Genomic DNA, 26,598 nt, shown 5'->3' with positions numbered 1-26,598 from the left:
CCATTCAAACGGGTTGGGTGTCTTGGGTTCCTCTCCTCACAATGTTTTTTCCCCTCTCTCTCTCTCTCTCTTTTTCGTGTGTTTTTTTTATTCCCATAACCCCCTCCTCTTTTTCAACCACTTCCTGTCTTACTTATGACCCTCTTTTGCTGCTGCTTCTGTTTTGCCTGTGTGTGTGTGTGTGTGTGTGTGTGTGTGTGTATGTGTGTGTGTGTGTGTGTGTGTGTGTGTGTGTGTGTGTGTCTGTGTGTGTGTCTGTGTCTGTGTCTGTGTCCTTTTCTTGAGATTTGATATTTTGAGAGGCTTTTGATCTGCTCCCCTTTCTCGCATCGCTCCACCATCTGAAAGCGAACTCCATGTTTTTTGGTGCTGTCCATGTGAGGGGGGGTGTAGAAGGTACCCAGGAGCCCAGGCTGTGGATCCCAATCCCCCCTCACCTCCTCCTCCTCCTCCTCCTCCCCCTCCTCCTCCTCCTCTTCCGAGCGAGACTGGTTTCCCCCAGCACAGCACAGCAGAGCACAGCACCAGGGCCTGAGAGCAAGGCAGCTGGTGGGGATTAGCACTCGGTTTGAGAGGCTCCGCCATGACAAATGCTAGCAGCCCAGGCCAGAGGCTTTGCCTGGGCCTTCTGCTCTGTGGTTTCAGCCTCAGAAGTACAACAGCGCTTCTCATTCTTCTGTGTGTGTGTGTGTGTGTGTGTGTGTGTGTGTGTGTGTGTGTGTGTGTGTGTGTGTGTGTGTGTGTGATGGGGTTGTTGCTTTTAGAAGGTTTTGGCTGTAGGTTGGGTAAGGTAAGGTTGAAGAGTGGAGATGGGGGGGGGTAAAGGTATTGTGTACACAATAGGCTCGTAAACCAAGTGGGCATCCTGTTGTGACAAAAACAGGTTTGTCATCACCCTTAAGGGATCTGGTTACAGAATGGGGACAGTTGGATGGGGGTGGAGCAGACTAACGATGGTGGTCTAATCCCACGCTTGTCCCTCCCCCTTTCTTTTTCTTTTTCACCCTTCCACTTCTCTCTTGCCCGTCTAGCGTAATTGCTGTTTTCTGCTGTCGTGCGTGGCCCTGAGGGAGCTTGTTTGTTTTTCAGCTTTTTGTCTCTCTCTCTCTCTCTTCTTCTGCTTCTGGTTCATTAAGGCTGTTGACAGGTGCTCCTCTTCCCTCACACCCCTTTGTCTCCTCGTCCAAAACTCCCCTGAACCTCTAGTTTTTTCTCTTCCTCCCTATTTGTCCTGTCTCTCTCTCCCTCCCTCCGTCTCTATCTCTTTCTGTCTCTCAGTCTGAGTATGTGTCTCTCTATCTCCGTCTCTCCTTCTCTGTGTCGGTGTCTCTAGCCCTCCCTCTCCTTCTCTGTGTGTGTGTCTCTCTATCTCCCTCTCCTTCTCTGTGTGTGTGTCTCTCTATCTCCCTCTCCTTCTCTGTGTGTGTCTCTCTATCTCCCTCTCCTTCTCTGTGTGTGTGTCTCTCTATCTCCCTCTCCTTCTCTGTGTGTGTGTCTCTCTATCTCCCTCTCCTTCTCTGTGTGTGTCTCTCTATCTCCCTCTCCTTCTCTGTGTGTGTGTCTCTCTATCTCCCTCTCCTTCTCTGTGTGACTAGGCCCGTGTACATGTGTCAATTTAACCCACCCAATTTAACCCAACGTCTTTGCGAGTAGGTGTGAAATTTTTTAAGGGAAACAGCTCTTGTCGGTGCGTGTATACATGGACCGAAATTTGAACCGGTTAACTTGCCACGGGCATGCGCAAGAAGACGGAAATGTGCTCCCACCTGGTTTGTTTACTAACAACATCAACGTGGATCCGCATCGTGCACAGGCAAAAGTTCCCTTCTTTCTATCAGTAGATAGTTCTTAACATTTTCTTTGAATAACCACTCTCAGACGGAAAGAAAACAAGTCTTATGCGTGGATGTGTTTCAACAACGGTAGAAAACTGTGTTTTCGCCGGCTTTTACTGAACTCATAATAATATGACAGTGGTATTTGTACAGTTGAGACATGGGTACAGTTGATACACCCGAAATAACTTGCATGCGCAGCAATCTTGAGATGTGATTTTTAGTTTGCACATGAATACTAACGTCTTCTTTGATCCCAGGAAATTTGAGCACATAACCCATCTCCCTTACGGAGATATTGGCGAAAGTGGTTTTACCTACTTCATTGCCAATGTCAAGTTTTGTAAATGTGTCTAGTTTTTGTGCAATAGTGAATAAAGTCTCAGTCTACTACACCATACATAGCATATCATTTTTGTAGAAAATTAACCTTAGACTAGAATGCGTTTCGTGAACGAACTGCGAGAGTGTGCTTGCTCTGTGACAGAGAGAACAAGTGCCTATGAATTAACATGTATTTACATCTACTCAATCAGTGTAGTGGGGCCTTCTTCCAATATATTTTAGCAAGCAACCAAGCTCAACCATTATATTTTGGCTCCACTGACGTTTAGACATATGAGGGTATCTCAGAGTTTCGTTATACTGACTTACTGAGCTAAGTGAATTGTTGAAATTGCTATCTTGGTAAAAGGAAACATCTCTGCAACAATATTAGAATAAATGCGGTTACATAGCCAGCTTTACTTAAAGTTTATTGTAAGATAGGCCTATATGTTAGACTTAATGCAGTTAGAGTTAGTCTGTAGGTGTAGTATCAAACGTAAGCAACACTTTTACTGTATAGATAGAGAGCACGTGTATCACATTGGTTTATAGTCTGTCAAATTAGTTCTAGTTATTGGTGTTCGTTGCCATACAAAGTTAGTCTTCTCTTATAAGCCTAGGTAGTACATCTGATTAGAGCTAGCAACCATGAATTGCAGATTAAGGGGTCCCCTATCTCAGTGTTCATTTTGGCAGCTATTTTTAGATTCAGTCTTAAGACAAAAATGCATATTAGTTTTAGTCACATTTAGTCATAGTTATCCTTCTTAGTTTCAGTCTAGTTTTCGAAAACTCATTACAATTTAGTCTAGTTTTAGGCACATTTAAAATTCCATATTATAGCCACATTAAACTCATTCCCTTCCCTTCTCAGGCCCAGGGACCTCCTGTGTTGTGTCAACTGCATAGTAGTCTAGCTTGCAGTACTTACATTGTGGATGCAATTAGTCTCCAAGATACAGGTCTCATGCCTACAGCTGAATTCGAATTTGTTTGTAATAAATAATCGAATGTGATGATGAAGTACGGTACGCAGCGTCTTAACTGAAGCTCAACTCAACTTTTACAGCAGCTAGCTTGCCGCTAATGCTAACTGAAAACACATCGGAACACAGTGGCTAGCTAGGTAGCTAGCTGCTAATAAGTAACATATATAAGTAACACATCAGCAGTAATGAATCAAGTGTACTGATATTAAATGTACTACTAAATGTACTACTAACATGCCATTCTTAAATTAAAGCCAGTGACATGATGGTTAACGATTAGCGAGTTAACGATGGATACCGACAATTAGCATACCTAGCTAGGTAGCATTACCATTGGATTTCAATGGCAGTTATGCTAGCTCTGGCTATCCAGTCAAAGGAGCCTTGTTTCTGGACACGTATCACTTGACGAGCGAGGGCAATACAGTCATCTGGAAAGTTTAAAATGATACTAAACGAAGGGAAATCTACTGTATGGAGAATTTTCTGCTCAGTAGACAATGCAGATTCTAATTAGGCTGGTGGATATGTCCAATGTAAGAAGTGTGAAGTTTTAATGAAATATGATTGATGCAACTGTCGTTCTCCATAACAACTTGGATTAACCTGGATGGCTGGATGAAGTTTCAGACCGAACGTCAAAGATCTTCAATGGTAAGACTTGTCGGTTGTGCCTCTGTTGGTGTCTCGTAAAACGTGAATTTTATTAAAGCATAGCGTGTGTATTGTGTAGCTATTTCATTCCGAGATTGCAGGGGAGTGAAATGCTCCGCTCTGCTGCTGGTATACAGACAGCCGGAAAGGTTAACAAACGGAATGAAATAGCTACACATTACACACGCTATGCCTTAATAAAACCCACGTTACTCACATACTGGTTAACACTGTTAGAGCGGGTGTATAAACTGTACCTGAAACTGTTGCCACTACATTCGTTTTAATATTTTGCACTCTCTATCTAACCACTTCTGGCATTTAAGAGAGCTTCTCCTATGTCAACTGATCTAATGTCAGTTGGCTAGAGTGTGTGACGTCACAATGGCTCAACCTTCCCCATGTTAGTCAATGAGAGAAAAAGGGGATGAAAAAGAGGGATAAAAAAGGAGTGGCAAAGAGTATCGCCACGAAAAGTCATAGCAACCTGCACCGGATCGGGCCGGACATTTTGGTGTTTGAATGGCGTCTCTAGCTCAAACGGGCGAGGAGGAGTTAGCTGCAAGAAAAACGGGGAGAATAAATAAATAAATAAACTAGAATGCGTTTCGTGAACGAACTGCGAGAGTGTGCTTGCTCTGTGACAGAGAGAACAAGTGCCTATGAATTAACATGTATTTACATCTACTCAATCAGTGTAGTGGGGCCTTCTTCCAATATATTTTAGCAAGCAACCAAGCTCAACCATTATATTTTGGCTCCACTGACGTTTAGACATATGAGGGTATCTCAGAGTTTCGTTATACTGACTTACTGAGCTAAGTGAATTGTTGAAATTGCTATCTTGGTAAAAGGAAACATCTCTGCAACAATATTAGAATGAATGCGGTTACATAGCCAGCTTTACTTAAAGTTTATTGTAAGATAGGCCTATATGTTAGACTTAATGCAGTTAGAGTTAGTCTGTAGGTGTAGTATCAAACGTAAGCAACACTTTTACTGTATAGATAGAGAGCACGTGTATCACATTGGTTTATAGTCTGTCCAATTAGTTCTAGTTATTGGTGTTCGTTGCCATACAAAGTTAGTCTTCTCTTATAAGCCTAGGTAGTACATCTGATTAGAGCTAGCAACCATGAATTGCAGATTAAGGGGTCCCCTATGTCAGTGTTCATTTTGGCAGCTATTTTTAGATTCAGTCTTAAGACAAAAATGCATATTAGTTTTAGTCACATTTAGTCATAGTTATCCTTCTTAGTTTCAGTCTAGTTTTCGAAAACTCATTACAATTTAGTCTAGTTTTAGGCACATTTAAAATTCCATATTATAGCCACATTAAACTCATTCCCTTCCCTTCTCAGGCCCAGGGACCTCCTGTGTTGTGTCAACTGCATAGTAGTCTAGCTTGCAGTACTTACATTGTGGATGCAATTAGTCTCCAAGATACAGATCTCATGCCTACAGCTGAATTCGAATTTGTTTGTAATAAATAATCGAATGTGATGATGAAGTACGGTACGCAGCGTCTTAACTGAAGCTCAACTCAACTATAACAGCAGCTAGCTTGCCGCTAACTGAAAACACATCGGAACACAGTGGCTAGCTAGGTAGCTAGCTGCTAATAAGTAACATATATAAGTAACACATCAGCAGTAATGAATCAAGTGTACTGATATTAAATGTACTACTAAATGTACTACTAACATGCCATTCTTAAATTAAAGCCAGTGACATGATGGTTAACCATTAACGAGTTAACGATGGATACCGACAATTAGCATACCTAGCTAGGTAGCATTACCATTGGATTTCAATGGCAGTTATGCTAGCTCTGGCTATCCAGTCAAAGGAGCCTTGTTTCTGGACACGTATCACTTGACGAGCGAGGGCAATACAGTAATCTGGAAAGTTTAAAATGATACTAAACGAAGGGAAATCTACTGTATGGAGAATTTTCTGCTCAGTAGACAATGCAGATTCTAATTAGGCTGGTGGATATGTCCAATGTAAGAAGTGTGAAGTTTTAATGAAATATGATTGATGCAACTGTCGTTCTCCATAACAACTTGGATTAACCTGGATGGCTGGATGAAGTTTCAGACCGAACGTCAAAGATCTTCAATGGTAAGACTTGTCGGTTGTGCCTCTGTTGGTGTCTCGTAAAACGTGAATTTTATTGAAGCATAGCGTGTGTATTGTGTAGCTATTTCATTCCGAGATTGCAGGGGAGTGAAATGCTCCGCTCTGCTGCTGGTATACAGACAGCCGGAAAGGTTAACAAACGGAATGAAATAGCTACACATTACACACGCTATGCCTTAATAAAACCCACGTTACTCACATACTGGTTAACACTGTTAGAGCGGGTGTATAAACTGTACCTGAAACTGTTGCCACTACATTCGTTTTAATATTTTGCACTCTCTATCTAACCACTTCTGGCATTTAAGAGAGCTTCTCCTATGTCAACTGATCTAATGTCAGTTGGCTAGAGTGCGTGACGTCACAATGGCTCAACCTTCCCCATGTTAGTCAATGAGAGAAAAAGGGGATGAAAAAGAGGGATAAAAAAGGAGTGGCAAAGAGTATCGCCACGAAAAGTCATAGCAACCTGCACCGGATCGGGACGGACATTTTGGTGTTTGAATGGCGTCTCTAGCTCAAACGGGCGAGGAGGAGTTAGCTGCAAGAAAAACGGGGAGAATAAATAAATAAATAAAGAAAACTTGACGATAACAATACTGTGCTTCCCTTCGGGCAAGCACACTAATAAAGAAAACTTGACGATAACAATACTGTGCTTCCCTTCGGGCAAGCACACTAATTAAGGTGCAACAAATGTGACAGTTGATAAATCAAAGGCCGATAAGCATATTTGAATTAAATGATTCACATTGCAAGAACGTTTAGTAAAATGGTGCGGCTGGAGCACGTACAGGGAGGGACAACGGTGACGCATAGTTTGGATGTAGCGATAAACATTTATGTGCTGTAACAGTCTTAACCAGTATGTGAGTAACGTGGGTTTTATTAAAGCATAGCGTATGTAATGTGGAACTATTTCATTCCGTTTGTTAACCTTTCCGGCTGTCTGGAAAGGGAATTAACCCAGAAGTTAAAAACATGTAATCTACTTCGGCAGCGGAGCATTTTACTCCCCTGCAATCTCCAACTACGTTCAGAGACAGACAGCAGGAAAGGTTAACAAACGTAATGAAATAGCTACACATTACACACGCTATGCTTTAATAAAACTCACGTTTTATGAGACACCAACAGAGGCACAACAGACAAGTCTTACCATTGAAGATCTTTTTGCACGCCGACGTTCGTTCTGAAACTATATACATCCAACCATCAAGGTTTATCCATGTTGTTGTGGAGAACAAGAGTTGCATTAATCATATTTCATTAAAACTTCACACCTCTTACATTGGACATATCCAACAGCCTAATTAGAATTTGCATTGTCTACTAAGCAGAAATATCTCCATACAGTAGATTTCCCTTCGTTTAATTTTAACTATGTGCTATCATTGCTACTATGTGTTCCCATGGTTTTCGGTTAAAGTTTTAGTGGCAAGCTAACTAGTAGTCAAGAGCTCCAGTTAAGACGTACACCTCACGGCATTCGTGTGGCATATAAACAACAAACCGAGTCGATTAGAGGTATATAAAGTCGTGTAGATAACCTTCTTTCACATAAAATATATGCACTGCGTCAGGAAGTGCAGCTCTGTCTCTACTGTTCCTTGTTCGCAATGGAGGCAGAGCCTGTTCCCTGGGCAGCCAGGTTTGCCTGTGCCTACCCACCTCTATGGCCAGGCTGTGTTCACTGAGTCTGTACTTTGTCAACGTGGTTCTCAGATTTTTGTCTGTGATCAGGGTCAAAAAGGGTGCTAAAGTATAGTTTCAGTTTAGAGCCAGATAGAATTGCATTTTACTTTGTGTCTTTGTTTGTGTTTCCCAATGGGTTATGTTTTGCATTTTGCTTAATTGTTTTTCCAATTTGGCTTATCCTATTTTCAGGTGCCTTTCTGTTCTGATCCTGAGGTGTTAGTAGGGGGTTAGTGTGTGTGTGGGGATCTGAAGAGCTCAGGCTCAGGACCAGCTGAGTGAGGGGACATGTATCTTTGCTCAACTCTTGGTATTGCAGGGCTTTATAATGATGGGAGTTGTGGTCACTGCTTTTCAAAATTTGATTGCCCTTTTCTGTATTTTTGTAATCAATGGATATTGGCCTAATTCTGCCCTGCATGCATTGTGTATGGCACATCTGTGAACTTATAAAATGCTTTTGCAGAACTCATCATGCAAGGTCTCAATTGGATGCTTTTCCCATTTGTTGAATTCCTGATTTGTAAGTGGACCCCACACCTCACTGCCATAAAGGGCAATTGGCTCATTTACTGATTCAAAAAGTTTGAGCCAGATTCGGATTGGAATTTCTACAGGGATTTGTCGTTTTATGGCATAGAAAGCCCTGCGTGCTTTTTCTCTCAGATCATTCACTGCAAGATTGAACTTTCCATTTGAGTTGATTATTAAGCCTAAATATCTGTAGTTATTTGTGTGTTCAATTGAGTGTGGCCCTATTGTTAAGTTGCGTTTTTGTATCTGAGATCTAGATCTTTTTTCGAATATCATTATTTTAGTTTTGTTTAGGTTTACTGCCAGGGCGCAGGTCTGGCAATACTGCTCTAGCAGATCCAGATTTTGCTGTAAACCCTGTTCAGTGGGTGACAGCAGAACCAGGGCATCGGCATAAAGCAGGAGTTTAGAGTCATGTAGTGTGACACCAGGTGCTGTTGATTTTTCTATGATTCTTGCCAATTCGTTTATATAGATGTTAAATAGGGTTGAGCTTAGGCAGCAGCCTTGTCTCACCCCACGCTTCTGGGAGAGGAATTTTGTTCTCTTGCTTCCAATTTTTATTGCGCACTTACTTCCTGAATACATTGATTTGATCAGGTCATAGGTTTTTCCCCCCAACACCACTTTCTATAACTTTGTAAAATAAACCTGTGTGCCAAATAGAATCAAATGCTTGTTTAAAATCAATAAAGCATGCATATATTTTAGTTTTGTTTTGGATCACATGTCTCTCAATTAGGGTGTGTAGGGTGTAAATATGATCAGAAGTGCGGTAGTTTGGTAAGAATATAATTTGACATTTGCTCAGGGTATTGTGCTCCGTAAGGAAGTTTAGGACTCTAGAATTTATCTCCCTCTCCTTCTGTGTGTGTGTGTCTCTCTATCTCCCTCTCCTTCTCTGTGTGTGTGTCTCTCTCCCTTCCTCTCCTTCTCTGTGTGTGTCTCTCTATCTCCCTCTCCTTCTGTGTGTGTGTGTCTCTCTATCTCCCTCTCCTTCTCTGTGTGTGTGTCTCTCTCCCTTCCTCTCCTTCTCTGTGTGTGTCTCTCTATCTCCCTCTCCTTCTCTGTGTGTGTCTCTCTATCTCCCTCTCCTTCTCTGTGTGTGTGTCTCTCTCCCTTCCTCTCCTTCTCTGTGTGTGTCTCTCTATCTCCCTCTCCTTCTCTGTGTGTGTCTCTCTATCTCCCTCTCCTTCGCTGTGTGAGTGTCTCTCTCCCTCCCTCATCTTCCCTGTGTGAGTGTCTCTCGCCCTCCTTCGCCCTGGTCTGAGTCTCACACTCCCTCCCTCTCCTCCTGGGCTCCAGCCAGACCACACTCCTCTGCTTGAGAGGAGAACAGGAAGAAGGGATTATGGAAGACAGGGAGAAAGAGCACACTCCCTCTCTCTCTATCTTTCTCTCTCTCTCTCTTTCTCTCCCTCCCTCTCTCTCTATCTTTCTCTCTCTCTATCTTTCTCTCTCCCTCTCTCTCCTCTCTATATCTTTCTCTCTCTCCTCTCTCTCTGTTTCCGTTTTTACTGGTAATAAAGGAAACTTAAGAGTCAAGTCTCTCTCTCTCTCTCTCTCTCTTTCTCTCTTCCTCTTAGTGTAATGCAGCAGCTCTTCCTCGCTCGCTCGCCCGCTCACCCACACATTTCAGTGTCTTGTCTTGTTGCTGGGTTGAGGCGGGCTGTGTTCAGGTGCTGTGTTGTGGTTCCCACTCTGAGAGAGGGTTATTTTGGTGAGTCCACGGCAGCGTTGTGTTAGGAAAGAGAGAGATGTCATAACGTGGACGTGGCTCTGCAGGACTACGAGCAGACAAAACACCAGAGCAGGCCTGCACCAGGTGCATCTCTCTGGTGATAAGCCAAATATACTGACTCAGATAAGCCAAATTTACAGACTGTGTGTGTGTGTGTGTGTGTGTGTGTGTGTCTGTGTGTGTGTGTGTGTCTGTGTGTGTGTGTGTGTGTGTGTGTGTGTGTGTGTGTGTGTGTGTGTGTGTGATGCAAGCGGAGATGAGCTGTCCTGAAGTGTAGTCAGACTATGGAGAGATCTGTCAGCGGGCTGCCAGGCCATTGACCCTTGGGCTGGGGCTAGGGCTGGGGCTGAGTCAGCGGTGTGGTGGTGACGGTGCTGTTAACCCCTTATATCTATATGAGCTGCATCACTAAACCAGCAGCAGACACCTCTATCTATCTGTCTGTCCATCTTTCTCTCTCTCCCTCTCTCGCTCTATCTTTCCCTCTCACTCCCCCCCCCTCTCTCTCTCTCTCTCACTCACACACACACACTCTCCCTCACACACACTCTCTCTTTTTCTCTATCTATCTATATATCTATTTCTTAAGGCCTTAATACACTTCTGCATCCCTCTCCGTCCTCGAAAGAAATGGGCGGGCGGACTGATTCAGACGGATTTGAACGTACTTATAGGCCTTATACACTTCTACGACGGCTGAGGGTGCTGAAAGTAATTCACCGCCAGACCATTGGGTGGGTTAACGGCTTTTACTTTAATAGCCGTCACAGCCAAGGGGGTATCCGATTCTCTCCGAAAAGTTTAAAAAATCAGGAGGTGCACGTGTCCGTCCAGCTCTCCGAGGGGCTCGGATGGGCGTTAACACCTGGGGGAAGGTGTTGCCAAGGCATGCCCAAGTGTCCCTCTCCGACCAAAATGTACGACTGTAAATTAAGCTTTACTCTCTCCCTCTTTCTATCTCTCTCTCCCTCACTGCTTCTTTCCCTAAGCTGCCATCTTAATGTGTTTACTGCTTAGGGCTCACACCTCAAGCTTTGTAAAAACCCTGTGAGTCTTTGTTCATGGTTAATGATAGCATATAGCTGAAGCGAGCAGAACAGAACTGATCCAAATGGAATGGAATCAAATTGAAATTAAATGAATTGAATTGAAAGTGCCATAGCGTATAGGTGTAGAGCGCCTCTCTTCCTTGCTCTCCTGCTGTAGTGTGTGTGTGTGTGTGTGTGTGTGTGTGTGTGTGTGTGTGTGTGTGTGTGTGTGTGTGTGTGTGTGTGTGTGTGTGTGCCTTTCTGCCGTGCTCTCCCTGCTGTAGTGTGTAGTGTGAGAAACCCGGGGCCCGGGAGCTGCTGGCGTGTCAGGAGACGCCTGACTGCTCTCCTGAGGAACCAGAGTCCGACAGGCCCTCAAGGGCCGCAGCAGCCCACAGAGAAAGAGTGGGGTGCCACCTGCAGATTAAGTGTGTGTGTGTGTGTGTGTGTGTGTGTGTGTGTGTGTGTGTGTGTGTGTGTGTGTGTGTGTGTGTGTGCTTGAGTGAGTTTTGTACAGTGTGTGTGTGTGTGTGTGTGTGTGTGTGTGTGTGTGTGTGTGTGTGTATGTGTGTGTGTGTGTGTGTGTGTGTGTGTGTGTGTGTGTGTGTGCTTGAGTGAGTTTGTATAGTTTGTGTGTGTGTGTGTGTGTGTGCTTGAGTGAGTTTTGTACAGTGTGTGTGTGTGTGTGTGTGTGTGTGTGTGTGTGTGTGTGTGTGTGTGTTTCAGGTTGCTGCCCGCTCATTTCTCCTCCTTTCCTGATGCCCTTTACTTCCTCTGCCAGGCCGTCCGGCCCCTCCCTCAGGCAGTGCAGTGCAGTGCAGTGCTCAGTGTCAGATGAACACAGCCTGGTCTCCAGCTCTGCTTAACTTCTCTTAGTGTTTGATAACCTGATAACCTGAGCCCACATTTGCATATCGTTTCCTTTAAAAGGTGCAGACAGCAGTTGTGGTGAGCAAATTGAAATGCTTTGAGGCCTACAGCAGTGATGCCAACTCGTACGAATTGATCCGTACTAATACTAACACAAGCGATTGGGAACGTGTTTTATCGCTTTATCACGACTATTTACTTTTGATGTTGATGGATAAAGTTACCTTGTCACCAACAGATTTGGGTATGTTTCTGTGATGTTTTTTTAAATCAACTACTGCTTAATATGGAACCCCAATGAAAGAACATTAAACTAATGATCAGGAATAAAACTTTCTTGCAAGCGCTATATTTTTCTAACACACATACGAATGGTAAACGCAGAATTTGCATCGAATCAAGGTATATTTCTGTCAAAAGAGTGAGCTAAATGAAAAGACTCAGACCGCATTTGTTGTCATCCCCGTGGCAACAAACTGACACGAGCACCACTGCTGTCTCTGCTCTTCTAGGCATTGTCGAGCAGTACTTTCCACGTGACGGTATTCCGGCTAATCGAGCTCCTTTCTTACTTCTCTCAATTTGCCTTACTGAGTTTTTTCATTTAGCTTAATCTTTCTGTTGTGGATGAACAATTTCTAATTTTGTATACGTTTTTAAATATAGTATGCAAACTTTATAATCTAAAATTATGGCTGAAAAAAAGAAGCCATTTCCTAGGAAACAGACTTTCTCCCAGAGTTAGCCTATACCAAGGAATTCACTTCGTCCTGTGTCAACAAGTCATGCCTTTTGTACTATATGTAGGTCCACATTTAGCATTGCCCATAGTGGACTCTATGATGTTAAGACACACATGTCTTCCATCAAACACAAAACAGCCAGCACCCAAGTCCAAGGGAATGAGAGTACTGTCAATGGTGTTTTGAGACCCAGTCCAGTGGCATGACCCTGACTGAGAAAGTCACCTGTTCAGCCATGATTTTATTTTATAAGGGTTGCATTTTGGGTACAGAAACTTATAAAATATGATATACTTCCACCACAATATGAAAAGGTTGCCAAAATACACTATGACACAGCCAAATCTTACAGACTACAAATAAGTCTACGTTTGTAGGCTGAATGTCAAAATATTGTTTCTTTTACAAGTACATATCAACATTTTCCCCGTGGCACCCATTAACGCAGTTCAGATTTACTAATTTACTGGGGAAAATACTAATTTTGGAACCATTGAGTACAGATTGGCACACCACAATGTCGGCAATAGTGCTACAGTGATGAAGGATAGGATCTGAAGGATAGGAGTTGACAGTTGTGTTTGTGTTCTCTGAGTTGGCTGACGCTTTGAGGTGTATATTATGAGATGTATGGTATGAGATGTATATTATTCTTTTGTTGCCTATGTGGAGTGCCCAGATATGCAAGCAGATACGCCAAAGAAGTACTTAAAGAACACTACAATATGATGGATCTTCTTTAATTTAGTTTGCCCTCTTGAGTTACATATTAATTTGAAGTCCAGGCTTAAAATTGTTGTCCAAGAAAAGGGCTTGGTGCACATGTAAGACTTCAGTAATGTCCATAATAGTGTCATGGTGGACATGTAAGACTTCAGTAATAATAGTGTCATGGTAGCCTGGATACCAGCCCGAACCCCGCCCACAACATTTTTGGTCTGGGAGATTCGGTCTGGCTTTGAGCTTGTTGGGAGAGAGTATCATCGGTCGGATTATGCCGTACCAATCAAATTGTCAGGGCGGGCTTTATACGATAATGGACAGATGATCAAGCAGTAGATTCGAAATCCTCCCAAGATGGTGGCGTATCGGGAGCTTGTTAGTGGGACATATTTTATGTAAATTATGCTATCTACACAACTTTTTTTTATCTACATTGACTCGGTTAGTTGTCTATGTGCAACACGAATGTTGCCGAGGATTGTATGTCTTAACTGAAGCGCTCTAGACCATTATTGTTAGGTAACAATACACCAAATTGTTTGTAATCCCTTACACCAAAAATCCATTGAAACACATAGTAGCTAGCTAGCCTTGCTGCTAATAAGTAACGTGAGCAGGCATATCTCAACAGATATTGACAGCGCATTCATTTTGAAAGAGGAACAGAGAAACGCGATCAAGGCATTTGTCGATCGAAAAGATGTTTTTGCCGTCCTTCCTACGGGATCAGGTTAAAGTTTTAATGTATCAGATGGTCATACTACGTTGCTCTGATTGGTTCTAGGTATCCAATTGAGCGAAGAGGAATTTTTTCCCCTGGTTCGTTGAAACACGCCCCATAATCACAGCCCAATGGGTCAGTATCAGACTCATATTCTGACTAGAATTATGAGTATGACATCCTCAGGCTAGTGTCATGGTGGACATGTAAGACTTCAGTAATGTCCAATAGTGTCATGGTGGACATGTAACACTTCAGTAATGTCAAATAGTGTCATGGTGCACATGTAAGAATTCAGTAATGTCCATAATAGTGTCATGGTGGACATGTAAGACTTCAGTAATGTCCATAATAGTGTCATGGTGGACATGTAAGACTTTAGTAATGTCCAATAGTGTCATGGTGGACATGTAAGACTTCAGTAATGTCCAATAGTGTCTTGGTTGACATGTAAGACTTCAGTAATAATAGTGTCATGGTGGACATGTAAGACTTCAGTAATGTCCAATAGTGTCTTGGTTGACATGTAAGACTTCAGTAATAATAGTGTCATGGTGGACATGTAAGACTTCAGTAATGTACAATAGTGTCATGGTGGACATGTAAGACTTCAGTAATGTCCAATAGTGTCTTGGTTGACATGGAAGACTTCAGTAATGTCCAATAGTGTCATGGTGGACATGTGAGACTTCAGTAATAATAGTGTCATGGTGGACATGGAAGACTTCAGTAATGTCCAATAGTGTCATGGTGGACATGTGAGACTTCAGTAATGTCCAATAGTGTCATGGTGGACATGTGAGACTTCAGTAATAATAGTGTCATGGTGGACATGTAAGACTTCAGTAATGTCCAATAGTGTCATGGTGGACATGTGAGACTTCAGTAATAATAGTGTCATGGTGGACATGTAAGACTTCAGTAATGTCCAATAGTGTCATGGTGGACATGTGAGACTTCAGTAATAATAGTGTCATGGTGGACATGTAAGACTTCAGTAATGTCCAATAATGTCATGGTGGATATGTAAGACTTCGGTAAAGTCCATTATAGACTCATGGTTGCGCTAGCCTGGAAGAGGAGCCTACAGTAGCATCATTCCCACGGCCCTCCATCATGGCCTGGCCTCTACATCACTCACACGTGTGCATGTACACATTTATTGAAGTTGAGTCACCCTGTAACACACACACACACACACACACACACACACACACACAAATACACACACACACTCACACACACACACAAATACACACACAACAGCCCGACCCGACCAGCAAGCCTTGTTGCTCCACACAGCATGGCAGCATCATGGGTATTTATCACGTCTCTCTCTCTCCCTCTTTCTCTTTCCCTCTTTCTCTCTCTTCCTTTTTCTCTCCCCCCCCCTCTCTCTCTCCCCCTCTGACCCTGCGTCTTGTTTCTGCCCGGCAGTGGTTCCGTGAGCGAGACGCTTTACAGTAGGACTCACGCTAGGGCCTGGAATGAGCCGTCACAGCGGGCTGTCTGTTATGAAGCACTGCCGTGCCAGAGGGGAGGAATGGGTGAGGGAGAGAGGGAGAGGGAGAGGAGAGGAGAGGAATAGAGGGAGTAAGAGAGAGAGAGAGAGAGACAGAGAGAGAGGTGAGAGAACGTGCGAGACAGAGAGAGAGAGAGAGAGAGAAGGAGAGTGAGTTGGGTGGGAAAAAAAGAGAGAGTGACAGAGAGAGGGAGTGAGAGACTTGACCGAGAGCGTAAAGAGGGTAAAGAGAAAGAGAGAGAGAGAGACGGACGGGGAAAAAAAGCGGGAGGGATTGAAAGCAACATGTACAAGTCTTTCAGCGGTTCTCATGGCCTTTGACAGGCCTGGTCTGGATGCCAGCCTCGCCCCCTGCCACGGCCGGAGTGACAGGAGTCTAATTAGACCTGGTGTGAGGCCGCCAGTGGGTGGCTTATTGGGTGGAGGGTTGGTGGCCTCTCCTTTCCGCATGGACAGGGGGTAGTATTGGGTGTGTAGGGTGGTGCTGGGGGGTGATGGACGTGGGTCGGGGGGGGGGGGGGGGGGGGGGGACAGCGGAGCGTGATGTGTGACCCGTAGCAAGCAGAGCCACGTCCCCAGTGCACTTGTACAAATGCCTTTTTTATTTGGTTATCATGAGGAGGGCCACGGGCACAGAGCCAAGCCAAGGCTTACTTAACATGAAGGAGGGGAGACCGAGAGGAAGGAGAGGAGAGGAGATGAGGAGAGGGGGAGAGGAGGGGGGGTAACTATGCACAGCTGTGAAGGCACATTCCCTCAACTCTCCCCTCCTCTTCCCAATCTCCAAACCCCAGCCAATCCTACACACACACACACACACACACACACACACACACACACACACACACACACAAACACCCCCTCCCCAGGCCCAGATCCGCTCTGTTTGTTGTCGCGGGACTTCCGCTTGTTAAATGAAATTGGGAGGCCCAGCCTGTCCCCAAGAAGAATGCTTACACTGTACGGGGGCCGCAGAGCAGGGGAGCCCGCTCAAAGCACTTCTTATGCTCACACAAACAGAGCCAGGGAGAGAGGGAGGAAGAGAGAGAGAGAGAGAGAGAGAGAGAGAAAGAGAGAGAGAGGGAGCACACAAAGGGGAGACTGACAAATGTATTTATACACACTTACAGACGTACACACATACTACAATACGTATTTATATACACTTACACATACACACACATACAAGCACACAAATAAGAAGAAGGGAAGGGATACTATACTATATACTTTCTCTCTCTCTCTCTCTGCTTCTCTCTCTTTTTCTGTTTCTCCTTCTCCACCGCTTTCCCCCACGTTTTCATTGAGGTTGGGTGGAGGGTCTCGGCGACTACATCAGTGGCGTGTGCTTCCGAGGCCCAACACATTATTGAGAGCAGACGTGGAGCTTTTACACAGCCCAGGCCGGCCCGTCAGGCCGCCCCAGAATGAAACAGGGGGAACTGTGGACAGCTCGCAGGAAAGGCCTCTTTGTAAAGCAAACATACATGTACTTTACTGCTCTGGTTTACTGGACGTGTGGGCCTTTTATTCTTTTTTTCATCCTGCGCTGTAGTGACCCACCATCTCGCCATCTCTCAGTGCTCATTTCCTTTGGCTGCACTGCCCAAGGTGGCAGGGAGTACTGTCATTAATACAGGTTTATAAGTAGGATTTTACTGTGTGTGTATGTGTGGGTGTGTGTGTGTGTGTGGGAGTGTGTGTGTGTCTCTGTGTGTGTGTGTGTGTGTGTGTGTGTGTGTGTGTGTGTGTGTGTGTGTGTGTGTGTACTTGAAGGATGGTGATGGACTTGTCTTCAGCAGTTTATATGCGCCATGTGCTCTCTCAGTGTCTGTTTGTGTGTGTGTGTGTGTGTGTGTGTGTGTTTTGTAAATCCGGCTGTTGAGTTTACTGCTCCCGGCAGCTGTGGCTGTGTGTGAGAGGGAGGGTCACCTTGGACCCTGGCCTTGTAAAAGCCCCAACCAGCTGCCCCGCTCCCTCACCTGGTGCCCCCAGTGGACCAGTCATCCTCTCACCTCATCATCCCATCGCATTTTAACCCCCACCCCCACCCCAATCTCATCCCACCCCCACCCCAATCTCATCCTACCCCCACCCCATCTTTTTCTGCTCTCAGGCCCTGTATGTCTCGGTCCATCTCTCTCTCTCTGTCTCTCTCTCTCTCTCTCTGTCTCTCTCTCTTTCTCCAGGACTCCCCTCCAAGCCCCTGGCTGTAAACACCTCTCCAGAGCTGAAGATAGTAATCCTGCCGTGCTCGCAGCCCCCAACCCCCCCCCCCACCAAATTCCAGCCAGTCCCCTGAATCCTCCCCCTGTACCCCCTCACCTAGTTCTAGCCCCCCCACTGGCACTAGTCTCCACGGGGCTGACTCCTACACACACACACAGACACACACACAAACACACACACACATACACACACACACACACACTAGCACTAGTCTCCACAGGGCTGACTCGAGGCCGAGCGATGAGAGCGCCGGTATATTTCATAGGAGAGGAAAGAGGGGATTGAAAGCACTGACTCCCTCTTGCACTCTCATTGTCACAGTTCAGCTATTATGGAGGAGGAAAAGCTATCTCTCTCTTTCTCTCTCTGTCTCTCTCTCTCTCTCTCTCTCTCTCTCTCTCTCTCTCTAAGTCTCCGTATTATGTCTGACATACACAGTTATGCATACTCTCCCATCACTTTCTCTCTCTTTCTCTCTCTCTCTCTCTCTCTCTCTCTGACTGAGAACAACACTGGAACAATGCACAGGCAGGCACCAGTCAACCTCCTCCTCAGTGCTGTTGTTGTTGCCAAGCTGCTCTGAGGGTGCAGCGGTGTTTGGGGTGTAGTCGGTGCTCCACGACGCTCCGTAACGCTCCGTAACGCTCCGTAACGGTCTGTAACGCTCCACGACCCTCTGTAACGCCCCGCAACCTGGAACAGCAGAGCACAGGCTGACAGGTTTGAGAAAAAATGCCTGCCGGCGAACGCCATCGTCACAGAGTTGACTCAACTAATTCACCCTGGCACACACACACAAACACACACACACACACACACACACACACACACACACACACACACACACACACACACACACACACACACACACACATGGCTGCAGCAAAGAGTCTTTCTCACACTCATATGCACACATGCAAACACACACATGCTTATGCACACTCATTTACAGAATCACAGACACACCCCAAAAATGACACATATTACAGGAGGAAATATGGAGTTGAAAAAAAGCATCTAGGATAACTAAACTAACAGTGTGTGTGGGTTTGTGTGTGTGTGTGTGTGTGTGTGTGTGTGTGTGTGTGTGTGTGTGTGTGTGTGTGTGTGTGTGTGTTGTGTTGTGTGTGTGTGTGGGCATTGCAAAATTGTCATGTCCTGTTTTCGTTTTCCCCATGTGGTTTGTTGTTAAGGGTGACAGAGAGAGAGAGAGAGAGAGAGAGAGAGATAGAGAAGAGAGAGAGAGAGAGAGGAGCGGGTGCTCAACACTCTCGACCTTCATGGATAGGAAGTCGTCTGTCATTAGAGCGTAATCAGCCCTGGAGGACCGGAGTAATGCATGGAATGATTGCTGTTGTTATCGCCACAGAAACTTGGCTGGCAGCGAGCGGATGGAGCCTTCTCTTTTTTTACGCATGTTATGTTTTTGCCTTCTGTCTGTCTTTCTCTCTCTTTCTCTCTCTCTCTCTCTCTCTCTCTCAATTCAATTCAATTTCAATTCAAATGGCTTTATTGGCATGAATGTACGATACACTGTTGCCAAAGCACTAATAATAATAACAATATAATAATAATAATAGTAAAAATAAGAATTGGTAATACAGGAACAGATAAATTATGTAAATACCAAATAAAAGGAAAAAAAAAAATGAAACCAGGGTGGATGTTTTCAAATTGGTTGAAATATGCATTTCTTATATTTTGGTACTTTGCACATTCCGTAAGAAAATGAGGCTCATTTTCGACAGCGTTCATATTACAGTGGACGCATAGTCTCCCTTCGGGAGCCACCCAGCATTGTCTGTGCCGCCCCTTCTCCACTGCGAGACTATGGTCGCTGAGCCTGTATTTTGTCAAAATAATTCTTTGTTTATAATTTTTGATTTGGGTAAGGTATGGTGCCAATTTGTATTCCTTTTTTAATGTTCTATAAACATTTAATTTGCTGGACTCTTTAATTTGGTTCTTCCAGCATTTAATATAATATTCTATATTGCGTTCTTTTAAGTTTCTTAGCCTAGAGGCAATGCTAATGTCTTTCATGCTGAGCCCATGTTTTTGGACAAGGTAGTTGTAGGGGTCTCTCTCTGGGTGTTCATCCCTCAGTTGGGCAGCAGTGTGGTGGTGCCTGTCTGGCTTGCATGTTTGAAGATGGTTCCAGAATTTAGCTGCTCTCTTTTGAGTGTCAAGAAGGAGTGGGTATCTTCCCAACTCTGCTCTACATGCTATGTTGGGGGAACTTCTGTTTACGCCTAATATATTTTTACAGAATTCCAAATGGAATACTTCGGGGGGGCTTTTGTCCCATGAGTCCAATTTATTTTTAAATTTAGTTCCCCAAACTTCACTTCCATACAGCAGTATAGGTTTAAGTATTGTATCGAAAAGTTTCAGCCAGAGTTTTATGGGGGGGTTATATTCTAGTAGGGATTTCCTGAGCATGTAATAGGTTTTTCTTGCCTTTTCCGTTAGATCAGTTATTGCTCCATCAAAAAGTCCAGTTGAAGAAATCATTAGTCCTAAGTAACAATATGTTTTAACTTGTTCCAGTTTTTCTTCGCCTATTGTGAAGCTGTAATTATTATTGTGTTTTGAGTGTCTTTTTTGGAATACAATGATTTTTGATTTATCCAGGTTAATTGGAAGGGCCCATGTAAGACTGTATTCGTTTACAATATTCAGACTTTCCTGAAGCGCCTCTGCACTAGGGGAGAGTAGGAGGAGATCGTCGGCAAAAAGCAGGCATTTAATTTCTTTGTGTAAAAGTTTAAGACCTTGGGATGAAGATCTTTCAATTGTTGTGGCCAAACCATTTATATATATATTGAATAAGGTTGACCTTAAGCAACAGCCTTGTCGAACTCCTTTTGTCTGATCAAAATAATCTGTTAGTCCGTTGTGAATTTTTACACAGCATTTATTGTCTTTATACATATCTTTGATGATGTCATACGTTTTGCCCCCAATTCCACTATCAATTTACTTCAACATAAGTCCGTCATGCCATACTGAGTCGAAAGCTTTGCTAAAGTCAATGAAGCAGCCAAATATTTTACCTTTTTTTAACATTTTGTACGTGTTCCTCTATGAGTGTGTGCAAGGTGTATATATGGTCAGTTGTTCTGTTGTTTTGAGAAAAGCCTATCTGGGATGAATTTATTATATTATTGTTCTGGATAAATGTTGTTATTCTGTTGTTCAGGATGCCACAGAATAATTTCCCTAAATTGCTTCCCTGTGAGATGCCTCTATAGTTATTGGGATTAAGTTTGTCACCTGTTTTATGAATTGGTGTGATGTGGCTCACCTTCCATTTTTCTGGAAAGTGGCCTGAGGCAAGGATTAAATTGAATAATTTCAAAGTTGCCTCTCTAAATTTGGGAGTGCTGTGTTTCAGCATTTGGTTATACACTCCATCAACGTCACATGATTTTTTGTTCTTGAGGGATTTTAATTTTAAGTTCAATTTTGATGATGTTATAGTGGTATCTAATTGATTTAGCCTGTCCTTTTCTGTCTCTTCAAGTTTTCCTAACTGAGATTTTAAGGTTTTTTGCTCAAAATTTAGGTTACCCTTTTTGTACAATTTTGCAAAATGTTCTGTCCATTTTCTACCATCAACTTATGGGATGACTTTTTCTTTTCTAGTTTTATCAAACTTATTCCAGTGTTCCCAGAAGGAGTTATGATCTAATGCGTCCTACATTTCTTTGAGTTGGGCATGTATATGGTAATTTTTTTGGTGTCTTAGAAGCAATTTGTATTTCTGAAGGGTGTTAAGATATTGTGTTCGAATTTCTTCATTTGCAGGATTTCTGTGTTTATTGTTGGAACTTAGTCTCACTTCTTTTCGCAATTTTTTACAGTCTTTGTCGAACCATTTGTTTTTGTTTGAATTCTTGTTTTTGGTAGTGGTGTGTTAGATTTTTTTTAATGACCTTTTAGCTGCAGTTAATAGTATTTCTGTCATTTGTTCGGCTGCTAAATTGATGTCCTCCCTGCTGTTTTCAAATTTGGTGAAAAGAAAGGAGTAAATCATATTTTCAACTTGGATGGAGTTTAGTTGCGTTATGTATTGTTCTGAATTTTCATTACTCCATGCATATTTTGCAGGGAGTGGGTGTAAGGCTGGTATTGTTTTTGGTTGAAGGCTGTTAGGATTTTTTTTAAGACTGATAGTAATGTGGCTATGGTCAGACAAAGGCAGCTGTGGCATCACCATGAAGTTGTTAATTTGGCTTGGGTCTAAATCAGATATTGCGTAGTCCACCACACTGCTTCCCAGGGATGAACAGTAGGTGAATTTGCCCAGAGAGTCACCCCTTGTTCTGCCGTTGACAATGTAAAGGCCAAGGTCTTTGCAAATTATTAAAAGTTCCTTGCCATGTTTATTTAGTATGTTATCAAAGGTCAGTCTATGTGTACTCACAATGGTGTTTTGTTGGAGGGTATCAATATATTTAAGGCCAGCTGGGTCAGTAAAATCTAATTCGTTACCAGTTCGTGCGTTTAGGTCTCCCATTAGGAGGATTTTACCAATTGATTGAAATGCAATAATTTCTGATTTTAAGTTTTCAAATGAGGTTTCGGAGTAGTATGGTGATTCATAGGGAGGAATGTACAAGGCACATAAATATGTGTCATGATCGGAGAAAGTGAACTCTTTTGAGAGTTTGATCCATAAATGTGATGGTCCCTTCGTCACAATGTGAATATACTTTTTAAAAGATTCTCTGAACCAAACTATAATTCCTCCTGAGCTCCTGCCACATTTAATATTGGTGTGTTTAATAGCGGGTATATATATCTCACTATAATTTGGTATGGAATAGTGTTCCTGTCCATTTTTATTCCATGTTTCGAGTGCAATCAATATGTCACAATTATTTACAATATTTACAAAATCAACGTTGCGAGTCTTATCTCCGAATAAGGAGGAATGTATTCCCTGAACATTGTAGCAGGTCATTTTCAAAGATGTCATTACAACGAGATTTTTTGCCAGAGTTAATGGAGTTTCTCTACTCAGTACAACAATAAGAACTAATACCCCCCCCCCCCCCCAAAAAATAAAATAAAAAATGAAAATAGATAAAAAAAAAGAAATAAAAAATAGATACATAAATAAAAATTAAATAATAATGATAATTCATGGCTAGTTTAAGAGACTAGAACATATAATTTGGAGCATTGACCTTATCTCAGACAGATCTGTATCTCTATTAGGTACAGCAGCGGCAATAGTATTTGCCTGAACTGAGCTCTGTCCATCTTGGATTAAGGGACTATTCACTAAGTTTAGGCTTGAACGACTTTCTCTGTTCAATGCAGAGTCTTTAAGGTTTTTGGCGAACCGCTTCATTCCTTCTATGTGGATGTGCACATTGTCATACAGATGGTTAACAGTAATGTTATTATGATGGACAATTTTAACATTATGTATTCCAGCACAGAGGGACATGAGATTTGTATTCATTTTGTCAATGACACTTTTTGCTGTGTCACGTCTCGGGAGTAAAGAGGACATAATTACCTTTGTGTCTGGGTACTTATCTGAGGCAGATTTAACTAAACCAAATAATGCTTCTGCCACATCACTTTTTGTGGCAGTGAAGTCGTTTGTCCCTGTGTGGATGATTATATGGGATGGGTTTTTGATGCCTTTCTGTAGTACATCCTGTGCTGCTTGTATGGTTGGGCACCAAAGTTTTTGGGCGTGGCTCCTTGGGAAAAGCCGTTTTTGGTCCAAGTGGTTCCCATTTGAGTCTCTCTCTCTCTAGGCCTTTGTTATGATCAGGTCGACTGATGTAATTCAGACCATATCCTTAACTAGAGAAAAAATTGTGCAACAGGGTGAAAAAGGCCTACATTTTTTGTCTTCTTTGTTTTTCTAAAGCAATGGCTGCACACACACACCAGCCCACGCCAACGATGACATTATCAAATGAGTTTCCCTTGTGTTTTCGTTTTTTGTAACAGTTTTTTTTGGCAAAAATGTTCTGAAATCAGGAAGACTGTGACAGGAGGCCAGCGGAAGACGTGTGGTAATTAGCGGGGCGCTCAGGTTAGAGTCAGGCAGTGGCCTCGTACAAGAGGTGATGCATAAGAAGCGCAAGAATGTCAGTTGGGCCCTTTTGGAAACGAAGCCGTCAAGTGTCCTTCTCAGTTTCGTCTTCTCTTTCTTTCTTTTTCTTTCTTTCTTTCTTTCGTTCTTTTTCTCTGTCCGAAGAGACAATATGGGTGTGTCCCATGTTCAGACTGCCAATCAAGGGAGATGTTTCTTAAATAAGCCTCTATGGCTGTGGTTTTCCCTACGCGCACAAGAGAAAACACACACACACACATTCTCATACACACACACACACACTCGCACACAGGAAGAGTACTCAATACCGATCGCTCCCAGTGCAATAGAATGAAGTCATATCTGTTTTATTGCTTTAATTAATGTGCTGTTGTGAGAAAGATAAAGATCTTACAGCAGTGTGCTTATCTATGCACAGACACAGGGGACTCACACACATAAGAACTCACAGACACCCATATTACACACACACACACACACACACACACACACAAATTAAACTCCACAGTCTTCTGTCATCAGGCCAAGACTTCAGGTGGAACGATGGCTTTGCGAAAGAGGCCGTCAACGCTTGTCCGACATGCCAAGCCAAGTATTTGTCTTTGGAGGTCCCCCTCCTCCTCCTCCTCCTCCTTCTCCTCCTCCTTCTTCCTCCAACCCCCCCCCCCCCCCTGGATCCTTGCAAACAGGAAGTGTATCTTGTTAAGTGATGGATGGCCTTCTGCTTTTGCAGAGAGGAAGAGAGAGGGAGGGAGAGAAAGGCTGTTCTTTGCCTTCAGGCAGTCAAATGACTTTTGCAGTTCTTCCTGAAGTCTTGAGAGTTTGAGCATGTCTGTGTATGTGAGCCCCTGCACACCTGTGTGTGTGTGTGTGTGTGTGTGTGTGTGTGTGTGTGTGTGTGTGTGTGTGTGTGTGTGTGTGTCTGTGTGTGCGTGTGTCTATGTATGTGTGTAAGAGAGGGAGAACGAGAGTAAGAAATAAAGAAAGTATGAGAGAGATAGTTCTAGTTCTAATTTCCTTGGCTGTACCTACTGCATGCACTGCTCCACGTGACAAAAATAAGAAACCACTGACGCTTTTTAGCGCTTAAACGTTTAGCCTTGATGCATAATCTGACAGCAGTCACAGATTGATTCCTTTGGTCTTGAGGATGTTTTGGGAGTGTAATCCGTGTGAATATAAAAATGGCATTGTTGTTTTTGTGGTGGTTTCGTGATTTCCCTGGCATGCCCTGATGAGTGAGAACGAGAGAGGGTCGGGTCATCAGGTTTGCGTTGGCATGTCTCTGTGCCACACAACACCCACTGCAGCACAGGAAGCCTGGCATGGAGAGAGGCAATCCAATCCCTGTGAACGTGCATAGATGCCGGGGCAAACAACTCTGTTTCCCCCTCTCTCTCTCACTCACACACACACACACACACACACACACACTCTAACACACACACACACACACACACACACACACACACACACACACACACAATTCTGTATTTGCCTTAGTGGAATGACTAGATGGTGTGGGAAGATCCTATACTTTTCCACTCTGTAAATGTGTGAGTGTGTGTGTGTTTGCGTGTGTCTGTGTCTGCGCGTCTGTGTGTGCGTGTGTGCGTGCGTGCTTGTGCGTTGGTGTTATTTTGGCAGCTCACGTGTTTGTTATTTCATATCGCTCTCTACTGTCCCACTGCTTCCTTTCCTGTATGTTTGAGTGACAGCCGCAGTCCCCATGGTAACGGGCTACGGTCCCCGCCCTCAATGCTCTTTTCCATGACCAGAGAGGATCCACTCGGCCCTGAAAAAAAAACATTTCCTCCCACGGCGCACATTTGGTGTTTTTCAGCTTCGCTGTTTGGGTGGCCACTATGTTGTGTGTCTGTATTTTCCACACTCTCTCTTTTTTTATGCTGGGGTCACAGGAGAAAAAGAGAGAGTGTGAGTGTGAGTGTGAGTGTGAGTGTGAGTGTGAGTGTGAGTGTGTGTGTGTGTGTGTGTGTGAGAGAGATGGGTGTGAACCCATGGCAGGCTTTCAGATTAAATAAAAGGGAGACCCGCCACAACAGCAGACTCTTCCTCAGGATGTCAGAGTGGAGTAGCTGGACTTCATAGGCAAGGGCCGCAACCTTTGACCTTTGGGCTCTGGAATGACTTCCTCTTCACTTCCTGTTCCCAACGTCCTCCCTCTCCCCTGCCTGTAGGGCCAGAGAGGTGGACTGACCTGAGCTCAACCATGACACTCCGGTCAAGGCAGAACATATATTTATAAACAAGTGACAGAAATATTGGCAGTTGTTCATGGACGCTATAAGAGTAGGGTCAGCTATTTGAAATTTTTTTCTTTATTTTTTCTTTGTCAGTCTGTTTTATCATGACTGAATATCCATCATCTTTGTATCTATCTATGAATCTGTTTGTTTATCTATTCATCAGTATATATGTATGTATGTATGTTAATGTGTTGGTGGGTTGGTTGGTTGTCTTTTTTAATTAGAGTACAGATCCAAAAACCAGACGCACACCAAAGCGTCATCAAAGAACTGCCGGGCCAAAATGTTGCACTTGAACACACCGCAAAGACTACCGCCAACCGCCGATTAGCACCTACGTTCTGGATATTCATTTCCAGCTGTGTGTCAGTTTGAAGGCCAGTTACCGCTCTCCTTGCATACAGAGCATCTGCATTCACACACGGGAACACCAGGAATACTCCAAACTGACACAGTTCTCAATTGTTTTTGTTGGGGTTTTTTTTGGGGGGGG

At 43.6% G+C, this 26,598-nt stretch overlaps 1 protein-coding gene across 1 annotated transcript in view; it reads left to right on the top strand.

The window, feature by feature from the left end:
* The window catches only part of afg2a (AFG2 AAA ATPase homolog A), a gene marked incomplete at both ends in the record, with an annotated part of 132,769 nt that overhangs the window by 88,460 nt on the left and 17,711 nt on the right, over window positions 1–26,598 (top strand).

Source organism: Sprattus sprattus (genome assembly GCF_963457725.1).
Source record: "Sprattus sprattus genome assembly, chromosome: 6".
NCBI lineage: Eukaryota > Metazoa > Chordata > Actinopteri > Clupeiformes > Clupeidae > Sprattus > Sprattus sprattus.
Note: the sequence above shows the minus strand (reverse complement) of the source record. Positions and strands in the feature narration are given on the sequence as shown.